This window comes from Rattus norvegicus, chromosome X, assembly GCF_036323735.1.
Source record: "Rattus norvegicus strain BN/NHsdMcwi chromosome X, GRCr8, whole genome shotgun sequence".
In the NCBI taxonomy this organism is placed as follows: Eukaryota; Metazoa; Chordata; class Mammalia; order Rodentia; family Muridae; genus Rattus; species Rattus norvegicus.
Genome location: NC_086039.1, coordinates 39,147,696 through 39,156,191, shown reverse-complemented (window position 1 = coordinate 39,156,191; position 8,496 = coordinate 39,147,696). Strand labels below are relative to the sequence as shown.

At 44.2% G+C, this 8,496-nt stretch overlaps 1 pseudogene; it reads left to right on the top strand.

Annotated features, from left to right (window-relative positions):
• Positions 1–319: 319 nt before the first annotated feature.
• Positions 320–879, top strand: Rps9-ps13 (ribosomal protein S9, pseudogene 13; annotated as a pseudogene).
• Positions 880–8,496: the final 7,617 nt, after the last annotated feature.

The following is an 8,496-nucleotide window of genomic DNA, read 5'->3' as shown; positions in this document are numbered from 1 at the left end:
CTTCAAAAGAGAAGAAAATAGGAAGGCTACATATAAGGCATTGACTGGAACAGGAGCATTTTTGGACCATAAGGCACAATTAAGAATATCAAAAGAAGTCACTAGCCTAAGTTTGTAGGCGTGGCAGGCCTGGTGAAGTCAACTTGCCAGTCACCAGAAGCTGAGTTTGTCACAAAACCTATGTGACCCCATGGAGACCCTTCGAGAAATCACGTCTTGGGGTTGGGGATTTAGCTCAGTGGTAGAGCGCTTGCCTAACAAGCACAAGGCCCTGGATTCGGTCCCCAGCTCCGAAATAAAAAGAAAAAAAGAAAAAAAAAAAGAGAGAGAGAAATCACGTCTTGACCAGGAGCTAAAGTTGACTGTCGGGTATGGACTACAGAACAAGTATGAGGTATAAAGGGTCAAATTTACCCTGGCAAAGAACCTTAAGGCTGCCTGGTAGCTGTTGACACTAGACAAGAAGGATCCTTGGCATCCATTTGAAGGCAATGCTCTACTGAGGTGACTTGTTCGCACTGGGGTGCTGGATGAGGGCAAGATGAAACTGGATTTCATCCTGGGCCTGAAGGTTAAGATTTCTTGGAGAGACGGCTGCAGACCCAGGTCTTTAAGCTGGGCCTGACCAAATCTATCAACATGCCCATATGCTCATCCGCCAACATCACATCAGGGTCCTCAAGCAGGTGGTGAACATCCCATCCTTCATTGTTTGTCTGGAAAACAAGCACATTGATTTCTCCCTCTGTTCTCCTTATGGTGATGGCTGCCGAGGCAGAGTGAAGAGGAAGAATGCCAAGAAAGGCCAGGGTGGTGCTGGAGCTGGTGATGATGAGCAAGAGGATTAATTAATACCTTGTTGCACTGGAGGATTGTCTAGTTTTCACTTAGTTAAAACAAAGAATATGAGGGGTTGGGGATTTAGCTCAGTGGTAGAGGCCCCAGGTTCGGTCCCCAGCTCCGAAAAAAAGAAAAAAGAAAAAAAAAGAATATGAAAAGAAAATTTGGCTATCTCAAATTAACCTGGAGAAAGTTACCCTCTTCTGGGTCACAAATATTGGCTTTGGCAGACATTCGAACATAAGGTGGAGAAGAACCTTATGCTGATTTTATGGCCTGTCTAAAAGATGTAGTCACAAAAATAATTTGTAATGAAGAGGCAGCAGGTGTCTTGTTGAGGCAATTACCTTATGAAAATGCTAATAAAGCTACAGAGACCTGCTTAGGCCTGCATGGCATTCTGGAAATATTACAGATTTTGTCTGACTCCGTGCTGACTTTATACCCTCGTTGGCACAGTAACTGACAACGGCAGTGGATTTCCAGGGACTTTCCCCATTTCAAAAAGGGGGACCTAAAAATAAAGATCCAAGCACTAGCCTTTGTTTCAACTATGGACTGCCCAAGCACAGAAGCTGCCAATGCCCTCCTGGGCAAAGCGGAAATGGACCAGTGCAGAGTGCTATGGGCTGAGCAGGTGCTGTCCCTCCAGCTACATTATGGCTCTGCTGCCAGAAAGGTTACCATTGGCAGAGAGAATGTAGATCGAAATAGCCCAAAAATGGCATGCCATTCTCTCCCCATTAAAGGGAATTTTCCTCAGTAGGGAATCTTTTAGAGAGCCTAGACTCGGGCCCCTTAAATAATGGGCACCAGCATCAGTCGTTCTGTTCCAGTCGACCAAGGATGCCAGTCAACTCCCTATGTTGGGCCACCCCAGGATTCCTTATTCTCCACCAGTGACCATGCCCACAGGGGTACATGGTCTTTTGCCCATGGGCATGGTGGGACTTATCTTAGAAGCTCTACCTCCTTACGAGGGATACATGTAATTCCAGGAGTTATGGATTCTGACTACACAGGAGAAATAAAAATCATGTTACGGGTGCCCACAACAACAGTACAGATTCCTGCAGGATGGAGGGTTGGTTGCTCAAGTGTAGTTGCCATTCTGTGTTAGGGGGTCAGTCAATACAAACCAGAGGAGAGGGAAGCTTTGGTTCAAGCAATCTAGTGTTTTGGGTGGAAGAATTAAAGAAAAAACAAGCCTTTTTAAGGTGATAACAATACATGGGAAAGTAATCAAAGTCCTTTTACACACCGGAGCAGAAATCTCTTGCATAACTGGCAAAGACTGGCCTGCAAATTGGCCCACTACATCTACTCCCTCCACACTGTGTGGTGTGGGTCATGCCTTTAATGTTGCTCAAAGCACAGCCACTTTGCACTGGGAAGAACAGCAGAATAGAGGAGTCTTCTAGCCTTATGTGATACCCTCTACTCTTCCTACTCTGGGGAAGAGACTTGCTCAGTCAAATGGGAGCTTGCCTACTGACAGATCCTGTCATGCAACAGATACCAAAGATGGGCTTTGATCCTCATAGAGGCCTTGGCTAAAAGGCCACAGGGCATGCTTATGCCCATTGAGCCACCTATGGTCCCGCCAGCAGAGTGCCACTAGGCATGTCTGCCTTTTCTTTTCCTGATCTACTTTCCAGGGTTTGCAGAGAGTGGCACAAACTGCCACCCACCAAGCTGTGGTAACACACAGACAAGGGGACACACATGCAGTGAAGAGGGGCCTGCCAGCCCAGACACTAAAGCTCACTGAAGCAAGAGGCTGGAGCAGGCTGTGGCAGAAAAGCGGGATTCCTCCTTCTCCCTAGGCCAAACACAGATGAGATCCTTCAGGCAAGGGCCCAGCAGGCAGAGAAAAGTGGGTGAAATCTTGCTTCTGAGAACTTGAAATAACAAAGCTCACCCAAAACTGACATTTCATGCTTCTTTTTCTAAAATCTGTTTAAATGTCTGTTCTTCCCTCATAACAGGAACATCTGAAACAATGTTCATGCCTTTTAAACCAAAACTGTTTTAAAAAATTTCCATCGCAGCCTTATTTATAATAGCCAGAAGCTGGAAAGAACCCAGATGCCCTTCAACAGAGGAATGGATACAGAAAATGTGGTACATCTACACAATGGAATATTACTCAGCTATCAAAAACAATGACTTTATGAAATTCGTAGGCAACTGGAAAATATCATCCTGAGTGAGGTAACCCAATCACAGAAAGACATACATGGTATGCACTCATTGATAAGTGGCTATTAGCCCAAATGCTTGAATTACCCTAGATGCCTAGAACAAATGAAACTCAAGACGGATGATCAAAATGTGAATGCTTCACTCCTTCTTTAAAGGTGGAATAAGAATACCCTTGGCAGGGAATAGAGAGGCAAAGATTAAAACAGACACAGAAGGAGCACCCATTCAGAGCCTGCCCCACATGTGGCCCATACATATACAGCCACCCAATTAGACAAGATGGATGAAGCAAAGAAGTGCAGACCGGGGGCTGGGGATTTAGCTCAGTGGTAGAGCGCTTACCTAGGAAGCGCAAGGCCCTGGGTTCGGTCCCCAGCTCCGAAAAAAAGAACCAAAAAAAAAAAAAAAAAGAAGTGCAGACCGACAGGAGCCGGATGTAGATCTCTCCTGAGAGACACAGTCAGAATACAGCAAACACAGAGGCGAATGCCAGCAGCAAACCACTGAACTGAGAATAGGACCCCCGTTGAAGGAATCAGAGAAAGAATTGGAAGAGCTTGAAGGGGCTCGAGACCACTTATGAACAACAATGCCAAGCAACCAGAGCTTCCAGGGACTAAGCCACTACCTAGGTTTTTTTTTTTTTTTTGGTTCTTTTTTTCGGAGCTGGGGACCGAACCCAGGGCCTTGCGCTTCCTAGGCAAGCGCTCTACCACTGAGCTAAATCCCCAACCCCAAGCCACTACCTAAAGACTATACATGGACTGACCCTGGACTCTGACCTCATAGGTAGCAATGAATATCCTAGTAAGAGCACCAGTGGAAGGGGAAGCCCTGGGTCCTGCTAAGACTGAACCCCCAGTGAACTAGACTGTTGGGGGGAGGGTGGCAATGGGGGGAGGATGGGGAGGGGAACACCCATACAGAAGGGGAGGGGGAGGGATTAGGGGGATGTTTGCCCGGAAACCGGGAAAGGGAATAACACTTGAAATGTATATAAGAAATACTCAAGTTAATAAAAAAAAAGAAAAGAAAAGAAAAAAATTTCCATTTGTTTAAAAATTCTTTTGAGCTTCAGAAAATCATATTGGAGGGAAAATATTTGAGGGTCTTAGAAGGTGATTGAGGCCGATGACGCCAAGTTATGAAGGATAGAGGGTGTGAATAAAGCTTACATCATTGTAGGAAAGGGATTTATCTTTCTTTTAAACTTAAAGAGATTCTTACAGACGTCAAGGAATACACTCTAATTTACCTTCCTCAGGTCAAACTGAGTAACTTACTAACCATTATTTAATCCTTAATTAATAAAATAATGCTACCTACTTAAGCCAGTTTCTTTTTCACAGACAAGCTGTTACTTCCCATCCCAGATACATAGTTAACATGATATCTTCTTCCTCAGCTAGTTTGTCATCCTTTAGCATGTGAATAAAATATCCCAATTCCCCCCTTTTGCTTTCCTTAATGCAACACAGGTGAATTCTCGTTTAAAGGATTCCTTCCAGGACCAAAATTCTCTAACATCCTTGTCTCTTTTCATGGCCTATAACAACGGAGTGCCAATGTGCTGCCAATCAAACTGTTACAGGTTTAAATGTGCACTACCCCCCTCCTCCCCCTGTAGTGGCTATTCCACAGGCCGATTATTATTGGAAAAATGAAGTCGTGATCAGTCGTCAAGTTCTGCAGATGACTCTGCAGAAGATTCCCAACTCTCCTGATGGAACAAAGGTCCTAGAAGCTCTCAGTCATCTGCAGCTGGATGGCCAGTGGAGACCCACTCTGCATGCAGCATCAATAGAGACAGCCAGAACCTGGTATTTTCTGGGCTAGGTCTCACCCATAATGCAGCCACATTTTTTTTTTCCAGGGAGATTGCCTTTCTCAACCAAATTTGCTTATACAGTCTTTGCATAGAGCTGCTTTGGCTAAAAGATTGATTGTAACCCTGATACTGGGGTTCACAGCCTCAATAAGTATGATTTCTAGTTTCGCCTTATCCACTATATCCTTAGTTAAAGAGATTCAGACAGCACATCATGCTGATCAATTGTCCAAAACTGTGTCAATTTCACTCATGATCCAGGAGAATATTGACAGGGGACTTCAGGATAGGCTTAATACTTTAGAGGAAGCAGTCTTTTTTTTTTTTCTTTTTTTTGGAGCTGGGGACCAAACCCAGGGCCTTGCGCTTGCTAGGCAAGCGCTCTACCACTGAGCTAAATCCCCAACCCCTAGAGGAAGCAGTCGTATTTATGGGAAATCAAATTAAAATATATTGTGAGCAGGATCTCAGTGTAGTGCCATTCACTGTTCCATTGGATTTGCATAATTCCCTTGCAATATAACACCTCTGAACATGACTGGTCTAAAATTCAGTCTCATTTAAAGGGGTTTTGGAACAATTTGAATCTGGCTTTGGATATGGATTCCCTACATCATAAGTTCATGGATATTAGTAATTCTAGAGTGGTAGCCATTTCTTTTTTTCCCTCCCCACCCTGGAATCCATTTCTATTGATGTCTGCAGTTTTTGCCTCTGCTGAGCAAGAGTTTCCTCCTCCTCCTCTACCTCCTCCTCCTTTTCTCCTCCTCCTCTCCTCCTCCTCCTTCTCCTCCTCCTCCTCTCCTCCTCCTTCTCCTCCTCCTCTCCTCCTCCTCCTCCTCTTCTCCTTCTTCTCCTTGTCTTCCTCCTCCTTTTTCCTATTCCTCCTCCTACTTCCTCCTTCTTCCTCTCCCTCCACTCCTCTTCCTCTTTTCCTCCTTCTTCCTGGATGACTTTGCTGATGAATGTAAGAATCACAGTTTTATTCCTATTTGATTTGCTTCTCCTTCCAGTCTTCATCAAGCAAGTTGAGCACTTATTAATGACACTCATTATCAGCGTTCACACTCTCAAAACCAAAAAAGAGGGAGATGCTGGGTCCAGCATGGCCTTGGTGTGTTGTGTTTTATAAAAGAGATAAGGAGAGGCAGAGTATGCTTGGTGGATGTGTAGTCAGGTGTGAGGGAAGGGGGTGCCTTGGCAGACCCATGCTGAGGCATCCCTTTCACCTAAGGGACCAGCCACATGACTGTATAGTACAGAATAGAGTTTATTCAGGGCATGGGGAGGGGAGGTTGAAGGTAGTAGAGACAGAGAGAGACGGAGAGAGAGAGAGGACAGGAGTAGAGCATGTGAGGGGAATAGGGAATAAGGACAAAGGGGGAAGGGGTGAGAGGACAGCAGGAGCAAGAAGGCAAGAGCAAGAGGAGAGGGGCAAGGAGCCCCTTTTATAGTGAATCAAGCATACCATTACCAGGTAATGGTGGGGCAGAGCTTGGACAAAATACTAACATTCCTCCATTTTGGTTTAATTAAAAAAGAAAAAACTAGAAAGAGGTGATGGTGGAGCAGGAATAGGGTCGTTGTGGTCTTTAGCTGACTTTGTGGTGATATGTCTCTAGGAAACCTAGGAAAGTGGGTATGGGGATGTTGGCCCGCCCAGTCTTATGAGAGTTGACTGTTTCCTTGCTGTCCAGGGTCTGTGGAACCAGCTGTGGATAGATCAGAAGGAACAGAATAGAAGCTTCTGTGTCTGTGAGAGAAGATAGAAACATCTGGAGGTTGCTTCTCTGGAGCTGTCCTGCATTGTAGTAAGCATCTGGACTTGACAAGATGCTGAAGCACGCGCGCGTGCGCGCGCGCGCGCGCGCGCACACACACACACACACACACACACACACACACACACACGAGAATAGGATTAAGTACATTTGAGAGAAAACATTTTTTCTTTGATGTACATTTGAAATTCAGAGAAGTCCCACCCCCTGGAATAGGTAGTAAGTGGGAACTTTAGGCACATGTACTTATCTGAATGGAGTCTATTTGGTCCATGAGAGGTAGATCTGAGTGGGTTTACTGTAGCTTATAAGTTTACAAAAGAGATAACAACAGGAGTTAACATGAACAGTTTTTAAGATGAGCTTTTCGTGGAACAGAAGAAACAAGAAGGGCTTTTTCCTTCTGTCTAGGAGACTGAATATATGTCACTTTAAATTTAGTTAAGAGACAACCAAAGGAAACTTAAAAGTTGAATTTGTGATTATACAGTTAGATAGCTTTATGTTAGGACAGTGGCATAGCAAGAAGAGGAAGCATAAAGCATTTCGTTGCTGGAAACCGATTTAGGTTCATCTGAACTTGTGCTTATTGTGACGTCTATAAGAAATCTGGCAGTCTTACTAGTTAACGAATTTGTTAATGAGCGAATATAGTGATGGATTACCTTAGGATAAGGAGCTAGGTCTGTTTTCTAGATGTCACAGTTCAGTTACCTTATCTTGCAAAGTAGTCAGAAATCTGGGAACAAATTATAATCTAAGACTCATGTATTAATTAAAATGACAGAGTTCATCTAAAGTCCACTAGCTAAACAGTTCCCTGTGGTCTCCATGGCAACTTGGGCAGAGTCAGTCTGGTTTTCAAGTCTAGAATACAGAGACTTTTTTTCTCTGTGAAATAGATGCAGAGAATTGAGAAATGACACACCTTGACTTTAGGCAATATGAAGCATTTGGCTCTCCATTTTGTCCACACTGTAGACCAAGCTTGGGCAGGGCAATGGTGGTGCTTTTCAGTGTTTCCCCCCCTCCCCATCTTTATTAAATTGGGTATTTCTTATTTACATTTCAAGTGTTATTCCCTTTCCCGGTTTCCATGCCAACATCCCCCAACTCCTACCCCTCCCCTTCTGTGTACCCTCCCCCCAACAATCACGTTCACTGGGGTTTCAGTCTTGGCAGGACCAAGGGCTTCCCCTTCCACTGGTGCTCTTACTAGGCTATTCATTGCTATCTATGAGGTCAGAGTCCAGGGTCAGTCCATGTATAGTCGTCTTTGGGTAGTGGCTTAGTCCCTGGAAGCTCTGGTTGCTTGGCATTGTTGTTCATATGGGGTCTCGAGCCCCTTCAGCTCTTTCAGTCCTTTCTCTGATTCCTTCAACGGGGGTCCCGTTCTCAGTTCAGTGGTTTGCTGCTTGCATTCGCCTATGTATTTGCCATATTCCGGCTGTATCTCTCAGGAGAGATATATACCACAATCTAGGTAGCCTCTTGTAGCTATGTCTATTATCTTCTGAGACCTTTGCAGGATAAGCTGTTATGCCCCAGGAGTCTCTGTCTGACATAAGTTTAAGTATATTAATAATTGGTAGACTTCTGACAAGTTTGAAAGGTGTATCGATTGGTCAAATTTGAATTAGACAACTTGTGTTTGTTAAATTATTTGAGAATGTATATAGTAAATAAAACATAGCTTAGTAGTGGTAGCAAAAATCATAATTTACTAACGCAGAATAGGAGGGAATATCTTAATTGTTAAGTGACTTTGACAGGTTGCATATTATAGAAAAACACATTTTGCATTAGTAGAGAAACATTTAGCTTAGAGTTGGTGTGGACCAG